Source organism: Artibeus jamaicensis, unplaced genomic scaffold (genome assembly GCF_021234435.1).
Source record: "Artibeus jamaicensis isolate MK-2021 breed Jamaican fruit bat unplaced genomic scaffold, CSHL_Jam_final scaffold_474, whole genome shotgun sequence".
Lineage (NCBI taxonomy): Eukaryota > Metazoa > Chordata > Mammalia > Chiroptera > Phyllostomidae > Artibeus > Artibeus jamaicensis.
In genome coordinates, this window is record NW_026522046.1 from 27,218,555 (window position 1) to 27,226,988 (window position 8,434).

Consider the following 8,434-nt stretch of genomic DNA (forward strand, 5'->3'; position numbering starts at 1 on the left):
TGACTATCTTTTCACATGTCTGTTGGCCACCTGTACCTCCTCTTTGGAGAACTCTCTGTTCAGGTCCTTTGCCCATTTTTAATCAAGTTGTTTGTCTTTTTGGTGTTAAGTTGCATGAGTTCCTTATGTATTTTGGATATTAACCCCTTGTCGGATGTACCATTGGTGACCATCTTCTCCCATTTGGTAGGTTGTCTTTTATTTTGTTGATGGTTTCCTTTGCAGTACAGACACTTTTTAGTTTGATGTAAGGGTTTCAAGTGTGCCCAAGCTCAGGCCTTCAGAGAGAGAGGCCAGGAGGTGAGTAGGACCACACCCTGCGGAAAAGCCTTAAAACAGCTTCCAAAAAGCACATAAAGACTGTGAATAAAGTTTGAGCGGAGTGCAGAACAGCATTTTCTGGGTTCATTTATGGCTTTGTCTGTTCTTGCAGTCCGTGACCTCAGGCTCTCTGTGGCCTCCTTCCTGCATCTGGAAAGTGGAGGAATGCCACTCGGGGACCTCTGCTCTGCCCTTCTCCCCAAGGGGCTGGAGACAGCCTCAGCTACGCATCATAAAACATGCAGATCCTCTGCTTTAGGTGTGGTTACAAGAACAGAATTATTATAATTATTGAGCATAACTTTAGTCACTCTGCATCACATCTTCCCCTAAATGTGAGCCCTGGACCTGCACGTCTGTTACCAAGAATCTTGAGAAGGTGACTAAGGGAATAGGAAAAGACTTTGGCTGAAATGCTGCATTTTACACTGTTTTCTACAGCCCTGTCTTAATAGTCACATGCACATCTACAAATTTTGGCAATGTGAGCTGGCAGTCTAACCTCAGGTTACTGTATCTTGGATTATTGGAGTGTCTCCCCACCTGCCCAAACCTGCTACATCCTCCTTCTCCTCCCTCCACGCTGCATTCAGCCACCTGAGTCTCCAGGGCATGGTGCTATCCAGTAGCCAGGAGCCAGCACAACCACTGAGCATGAGAAATGAAGCCAGTCTGGAGTGTGTGTAAAATACACCCTGGATTACCCAGACTTGGAATGAAAAGAATGTAAAACATCTCATTAATAATTTTTAATATTGCCTGCAGGTTGAAATGATAATATTTTGAATATATTGAGTTAAATAAAATATAAGCTTCAAATTAGTTTTACCTGATTCTTTTTAGTATTTTTGAATGTGGCTGCTGGAAAGTTTCAAATTACAACTGTGGCTTGCATTTGTAGCTCATATAATGTTTCCAGTTCTATGGTGGTCTAGTCCAGTCCTTTCCATTAGGATGGTCTGTTTAAGACAAAACCTCCCTTTAGACAAGAGCACCTAAAATGTTTAATCTTTATATATATATACATATATATATGTATATATCGAGTAGTTTCAAGTGGATTCTCAACTAAAATTTGCATTTTTAACTTTTTTAAAGAGTGAATTTATTTATGAAAAACAAAGTCAGTTGTACTGGAAATTCAAAGCTTTTAAGCCATAGGACAAATAATGAGCCAGCTGTAGCAATGCCGAGGCATGTAACAAAAGCAGTGGGACTGGTCCATTTTTGTATCATAGGTCCATGATGTTTATGACTCTTATTGCTCATCTTGCCTTGTACAAGAAAGAGGCTCAAAAGGGTAAGTTAGAGTCTGGATACTTTATTTCTGAATATGCCTTTTTCCGTCAAGTTCTTAAATTACATAGTAGCCCTACAGGTTAGTTGCTGAAACAACAATGAGTTTGGTTCTCCAGTCAAGCCCTGACCTGTCAAACAGGATGTCCAAAAGCAGAGTGTGATTCGTCAGGGGCCACAGGACTGCAGAACCGAGAACACATCTGCCCACACCATGACAGATGCTATGTGGTATGTACGTATGTTTTCCTGTGGTTTGAAAACAAATTGGTTTGCATGTCTTACAGATGGGTTTCTGTTTGGAGAGGAGGTGGTATGGTTTTTTGGTTTTTTATTTTTGCTTGTTTGTTGTTGTTATTATTATTATTGTTTTTAGAACATTGCCCTTGTATTTTTTTTAAAAGCGATCATATATATATACTTCTTATAGGCAATATGAAGGCAACCTCCAGCTGGCAAAAGCCAACTTGGGGATTAAAGTAGCCTTAAGTGAATAAGAATTTGAGCTAAGAATCCAAATTCCTTGCTACTCCTACACTGCTTATCCTTCTAATGCCACACTTGGGAATAATCCATCCTGCAAATCATCCAATTGAAGGTAGAGTGACTCACCAACCACCAGGAGGTGAGGAAAAACCAGCCTCGTCATAATCTCTCAGACTCCTCTTCCACTCATGAAAACAAGTTATGTATGTTATTTACGTACATCTGTGTTGCTGGGCATTTTCCAAATGCCTCTTGGAGAACATTAAACAGGAAATTAATGCCACAGGGCAAACATTCATTCTTCCCATCCCCTCTCACAAAAACAAGTACAGATTCGCTGTGGCTAGACTGACTTCCTGCAGTGTGCTGTTGCTTATTCCATTTTACACTAGAAGGGGGAAAAATACATTATCTGTTTCAATTTACAGCATGTTGAAAATGGCTAAAATGCACAAACAGAAAAGCATCCTCATGAGAGCACTGAAGTATGGAATTCAATGCTTTATAAAATCACAAAATCCAAAGGGTAATGATTGTTTTTCATGCCTATTGATGAAAGTCAATTTGTATCACATTAGAAGCATCAAATTTGGTTCACACAGCATGTGCTCTAGTTCTCAAATGAAAAAAACCTTTGAGCATTTGGCCACTGCAGCTTGTCATACAAGGAGAGCATCTCTTCCTAACCTGTTGTCATTGTCTTTGGTTAGTGGTCTCCTTGGCTTCCATTGCTTCCTGTTCTCTCTTTATCAACCCACTGAATGAAGATCCAGGAGGTTCTGGAAAAGCCGAATCTACTTCCTGCCCTAGGATTTAAGGATATGGCTTAGGTTAAACTAGTCAATGCATTCTCTCCCCAGGCCATAGAGATTTGTTCAAAGGGGCATGTGATCTCAGCTCATCCGACCGAAGTGAATCTTGAGGCTTTTGCTGGGAGAGTCATTCTCTTTTCCCAGATGAACAAGAACACTGAAGCAGTGGATGGTTATCTTAGGACACTGATGCAGACCATCCTTAAAATAAAGTCAATACCATGTAGAGCAGAACAGAGAAAGTAAAATAAACCAGGTCCCAAATGTCATCATTTTATTACTAGATCAAGCTTTGCCTGAAGCTGTATGATCTCTGGATCATTTAGTAATATAAACCATTAAATCACTTACATTATTTAAACTAGCTTGATGGAGGTTTTCTGTGATTTGCAACCAAAGCTTCATGACTACCATATCTATTTCTTGGAAAAGAATTGGAAAAGAAAGAGAATAAGAGAGAGAGAATTAATGGGCTACTTTAAAGATCAATTTCATAACTAAATAGAGAAGATCAAGACCAATAAGCAATAAAAGAATGATTGTTACTGAGAATAGGCTGAGGGGAAAAAATGTCTCAAAGTGATGCGCAGCCACCATAGCGATGTGCAGCTAGAGGAAGGTCAAAGCATGTGCTTCACCTGGTCCCAGGCAGAGCCATGTGGGAGGGAGGGAGAGCAAATCTCCCGCCTGTCCTTTTCTTCCAAATTACCACTAAATATACAGTGACCTGTCATACTCTTCTAGCCATTCTAGTATTACTTTCTGATGTTGGTTGAGAAAAGATTTTTGTAAAAATAAGTGGGGAAAGAAATCTCTCAGGTAGACTCCTTGGGGTCCCAGGGACCTGCGGTGGGCTGCGCGTGTGGCCCACAGGACACTCGAGGGGGGGGGTGTTGCTGTTTGGGAAACTTAGCCTAAAATACATGCTCAGAACTGGACAGTGATCAAGAGACTGAAACAGACTCTCTTGGAGCCTTTGAATGGAGTTACAGAAAGGGAGCTCCAGGCAGGAGAGAACAGCGGAGATCGGAGGCGCGGATTTCAAAGGCTCAAAGCAGAAGCAATGAGGTAGCAGAAGCCATGAAGTGGGGACAAGTTCATCAGAAAAGAAAGGAAAACAAATAAAGATAAATAGTAGCTGAATCACACTAATACTGTACTCACTAGAGCAAGGATAAATAAACGAGCGTGAGGCAAAGACCACCTGATCAGAACCGGAAGCCGAAGCTGCTGCTGCACACTGCGCCCTGCTCTAGCGCTCTGTGAGACTTCTCCTGCTTCTCGTGCTCCGCAGCTTCCCATCTACTTTCCAGTAATTTCCAGTTTCTGAAGCACCCCGAGTGGATCCCTGTCCCTTGCCACTTGAAAGAACCTAAATAACATAGCGTTTTTGTCGAATCCACATCCCAGGCTGTCCAAGTGCCTGCGTGTTGTGTAGTGCTGGAGTACAGTAAGGTCTCAGTAATGTTTGCTGAGTGATGCTGTCAGATGTCTGAAGTTACTTTGGGAATGATCGAGTCCATGTTAGGCTGGTGAAAGCAGTTCTGTACTAGGGTCAACGTGCCTCCAAAGTTCTATAACTTGTGGGCTGGTGCAGAGTGAAGCCTGGTGGGTGAGTGCAGGAAGAAGTGAGTTGCTTAGAAAGATGACCAAGGAAGGCCCCTACCCCAAGTATTTTTGCCTCCAATTTGCCACACTGCCTGAAGTACAGATTGGAGATTAACTCCTTCAGTGGGAGGCAGTATCTGTCCAAGTTCCCACTTACAAAATATCTATGTTCAGAGATGAGATTAAGATTAAAAGCTGTTACATTTTAGCATGCATTTTTCATCAAACCCATTTCCAAACAGTTTGTTGTCTTCAAGAGGTGAGGCAATGGGAGTTTTGATGGTGTCAGGTCATGGTAGCGGAGGGGATACTTTTCAGAGTGTGGAGCACTGCTGAAGGAAGTCACGGTGACCCTGCACACAACATCAACTCTGGATATTCTTGGGGAAGGGAGGAGTGAAGGAAATAACTGGGATGAAGCCAGATGTCATATACTTCCAGACCCCATCCATTCTAGATGATGCCAATTACCAAACGCAAAACCAAAAGGACAAACTTCAAGGATGATGCATATTGCATGACAAAGGTTATAGGCTTTGGAATAAGAAGATATGAGCTCTGAGTTTGTTCTTTATTGCTTGTCTATTATATGGATAACTTGGGGTCCCTGTGCCTCAGTTTCTCTATCTGTAAAATGGAACATAATGGTAATAATGATGATGATGATAACAATGTGATTTATAATTTTTCAGAGGCAGCAAGAGCCAACTAAGAGGATGGAGTTTAGATGACGTTGACCATTACAAACTGCCCATGTTGCTAAGTAGTTCACTTGAGGGTGCTAAGCACTGAAAGCAGCAAGGGAAAAATGAGGTGGCAGAATTGACTAGGCTACTAAAACACACGATCTCATTTAATCTCCTAAAAGGAGTGTTGTATGTTCCAAATGCACCTTAAAGACCAGGCAACTGGGACTCACAATGGTAGTTTATAGAAACAGGAATTATAAGAGCTTGCAAGTACCTAGCAAGCCATTTGTCCAAACTTATTATAACTGAGGAAACCAGAGTTAAACATTTAATTCACCATATGGGCCCCGGGCCCTTAAACCCCCCCCTCATTTGAAAAGATGAGATATAAAAAGTAACTTAAAATATCCATACAAGATAAATTCTGTGTTTTCTATAGTGATATAAGGTGAACTGAGATACAGAAGGAAAAATCAAAAAAGTAAGTGTTTAAGATTCAAGTCTCATTCCTGCCACCCACCAGCTGTGTGTGCCTGGGCTGCTCCCTGTCCAAGGGAAAATTAGGACAAAGGGCCACTCAGGACCCATGTACCCAAGACCTCTAACTGCGAAGAACAGCACCTACCTTCTGGGGCTAAGCCCAGTGGACTGGGAGTACCAAACTAACTGACTGACAGTTCACTAAATTAAGAATTTAATAGGATGCTCTCAAACTGTCTAAAGGTAAGCAGACTAAGAAATGGATTTGGCCTTTCACGGAATCTCAGCTTAGATTTGTTATCTCCAAAAATGCCCAGAAAGGCATTTAAAATAATAACATTTCACATAAGAAAAAAAAAAAGATCTCTGTAGTGTACTATATATGGGGACATTTAAACATTTAAGCATTTTTTTTCTGTCTGGTGAAGTGAAAATGACAGTTATCCAGCATGCAGAGTGGCATTTTAATACACTCTCTTAGCATAAATCTCATGGATGGAAAACTAAAAATGGACTATATAGAGAGAAGGGCGTCCCATTTGGAAGTCATACTCTGAGATAGGCAATAAATCTTTAGGTCCCTGGCAGGACCACCACAGACAGTTACACCCAAAACAACTCCAAGAGGCACCATTCGCACTGAGCCCATGTAAGTGGTACCTTGGGAATTGTGCCCTGCACAAGTTGCAAAATGGTCCATCCTGACCCTGACCATGGGACTATCAGTGTTATCTTTTAGGAATACTGTGTGTGCTAAATGATACTTCAACTGTCTGTCTGTGTTACTAGCTCTTCTCATGATATTTCAGAACAAGCAACTATTCAAAATAACAAGCACATGGCAAAATTATTTCAATTGGACAAAGATCCTATTTTCATTTACCTAACCAGCTTTTGATCACTATTACACCCAATTACAGCAAACATCCAGTAGCAAGAACTGCCTGGATTTTAATTTTGGTTTTGGCATCCATTATTAACTGTGTGAGCTTTGGGAGTGTTATTTCACTTCTCCATGTATCAGTTTCCTCATATATAAAATGGAGATAATAAGAGTGCCTACATCATAGGGCTTTATAAGAATTCCATTAAATGTGTTCATATAGTAAAGTACTTAGAACAGTGCTGAGCCTATAGTAGTACTAGGTATGGACTTGTTAAATAAATAAGTAAAAAAAAAAAAACAAGTAAAAAAAAAACCAAGTTGGTAAAATACTTATTATCTTTTACTAACTTTTCCAGCACATTCTATTTATTAAACAGAATATGTATTAGCCATAGTGCATTTTCAATTATACATCCAACTAAAATATTACTAAGATAGTAACTGAAGCTGAAATAAAAATAATATATTGAGAATTGTTTAAACCTTTCCTTCTCCAAAATACAGGGTCCATCACAAATAACACCCCTTTTCTATGAACTGGTAATCAATACCAAATCTTTTATTACAAAATTGTAAGCATCTAGTTCTGTAACAACAACATCACACTCAAGCACACCACATGACATTTTAGGTGAAATGTTCAAATTGCTGTCCATCTCATGCAAGATATTCATGTATCACATATCCAATCACACTCAGTGGCACTACTCTTGCCAGACCCTGCAGATTAGACATGAACGATATGAGTTAACTGCATTCTTAGCAATAAAGTATTATTTAAGATTTTCAAACAAAGGTATAAGTTCAGTACAGTATTTGGGGCATAAATTGATCGTCAGACAAGGGGATAAAGAATACCCAGATGAACATTTTCTTATAGGTTTCATTTCTTCTTCCAAAATCATAAGGATAAACTGTTTTCATAAACTCTCTATAGCTTATTTCATTATGAGCGTATGTGAACACAAAATTAATTTTCTCTACTAATTTGAATTTATTACACAAATTGCACAACAATCATAGAAAGAAGGAAATACCATTAATATTTAAATACTAACACATCAGTATTTCCATTTTTCTTTCATCTTTTCTGTACCAAGTCCATTTGCCTGTCCATTTTTCCACGTGGTTGAAAAAACGGTAAGATGCTCTATAAGCCTCGGTCATCTGTCCTCTTTCCTTAGCACACTGCACACTCCTCTGGGAAAAGCTTACAACCATTCAGTAAATAGTGAACATCCCTTCTGTGCAAGCACTATTTCAGGTGCTGGGGATGTGATGAGGAACAAGATAGACAAGGTCCTAGTTTTCAAAGAACTTAATTCTAGTCTAGAATAAATATGTAAGCCAATAAAGAAACAAAGTAATTTCAGTGTTTGGGGGTCAGGAAAGGCCCCTTTGAGGATATTTGAGCTGATAGATAACTGATGAGGAGCTAAAAGCCATGAAAAGAGCTGAAGGCATCAGAAACAACGCAAGCAGAGGCCCAGACATGGGGAAGAGCTCAGCACATTTCAGAAAGCAAAAGGCAGCCAATGGGAATGGAACTGGGAGCAGGGATACAAGATGTAGGCAGCAGTCAGCTTTGTAGGTCTTTGTGGGCCATGGTAAGTGGTTTGGATTTTATTTTAAGTGTAACAAGAAGGTTTTGAAAGCGGTTAAGCTGAGGTAGTACATGTTCTGTTCTAACTCTTTGATTACTCTGATTGCTTAGTGGGGAGTGAATTATGGTTAGACAAGAACAGGAGGAGAGAGACTCATTAATAGGCTATTGCAGTAGTCAAAGCAAGAGAGGATGGGGGCCTAGACTGGGACAAAGGGGCGCAGATGGAGTCAAGTAGGTGGATGCCAGATAG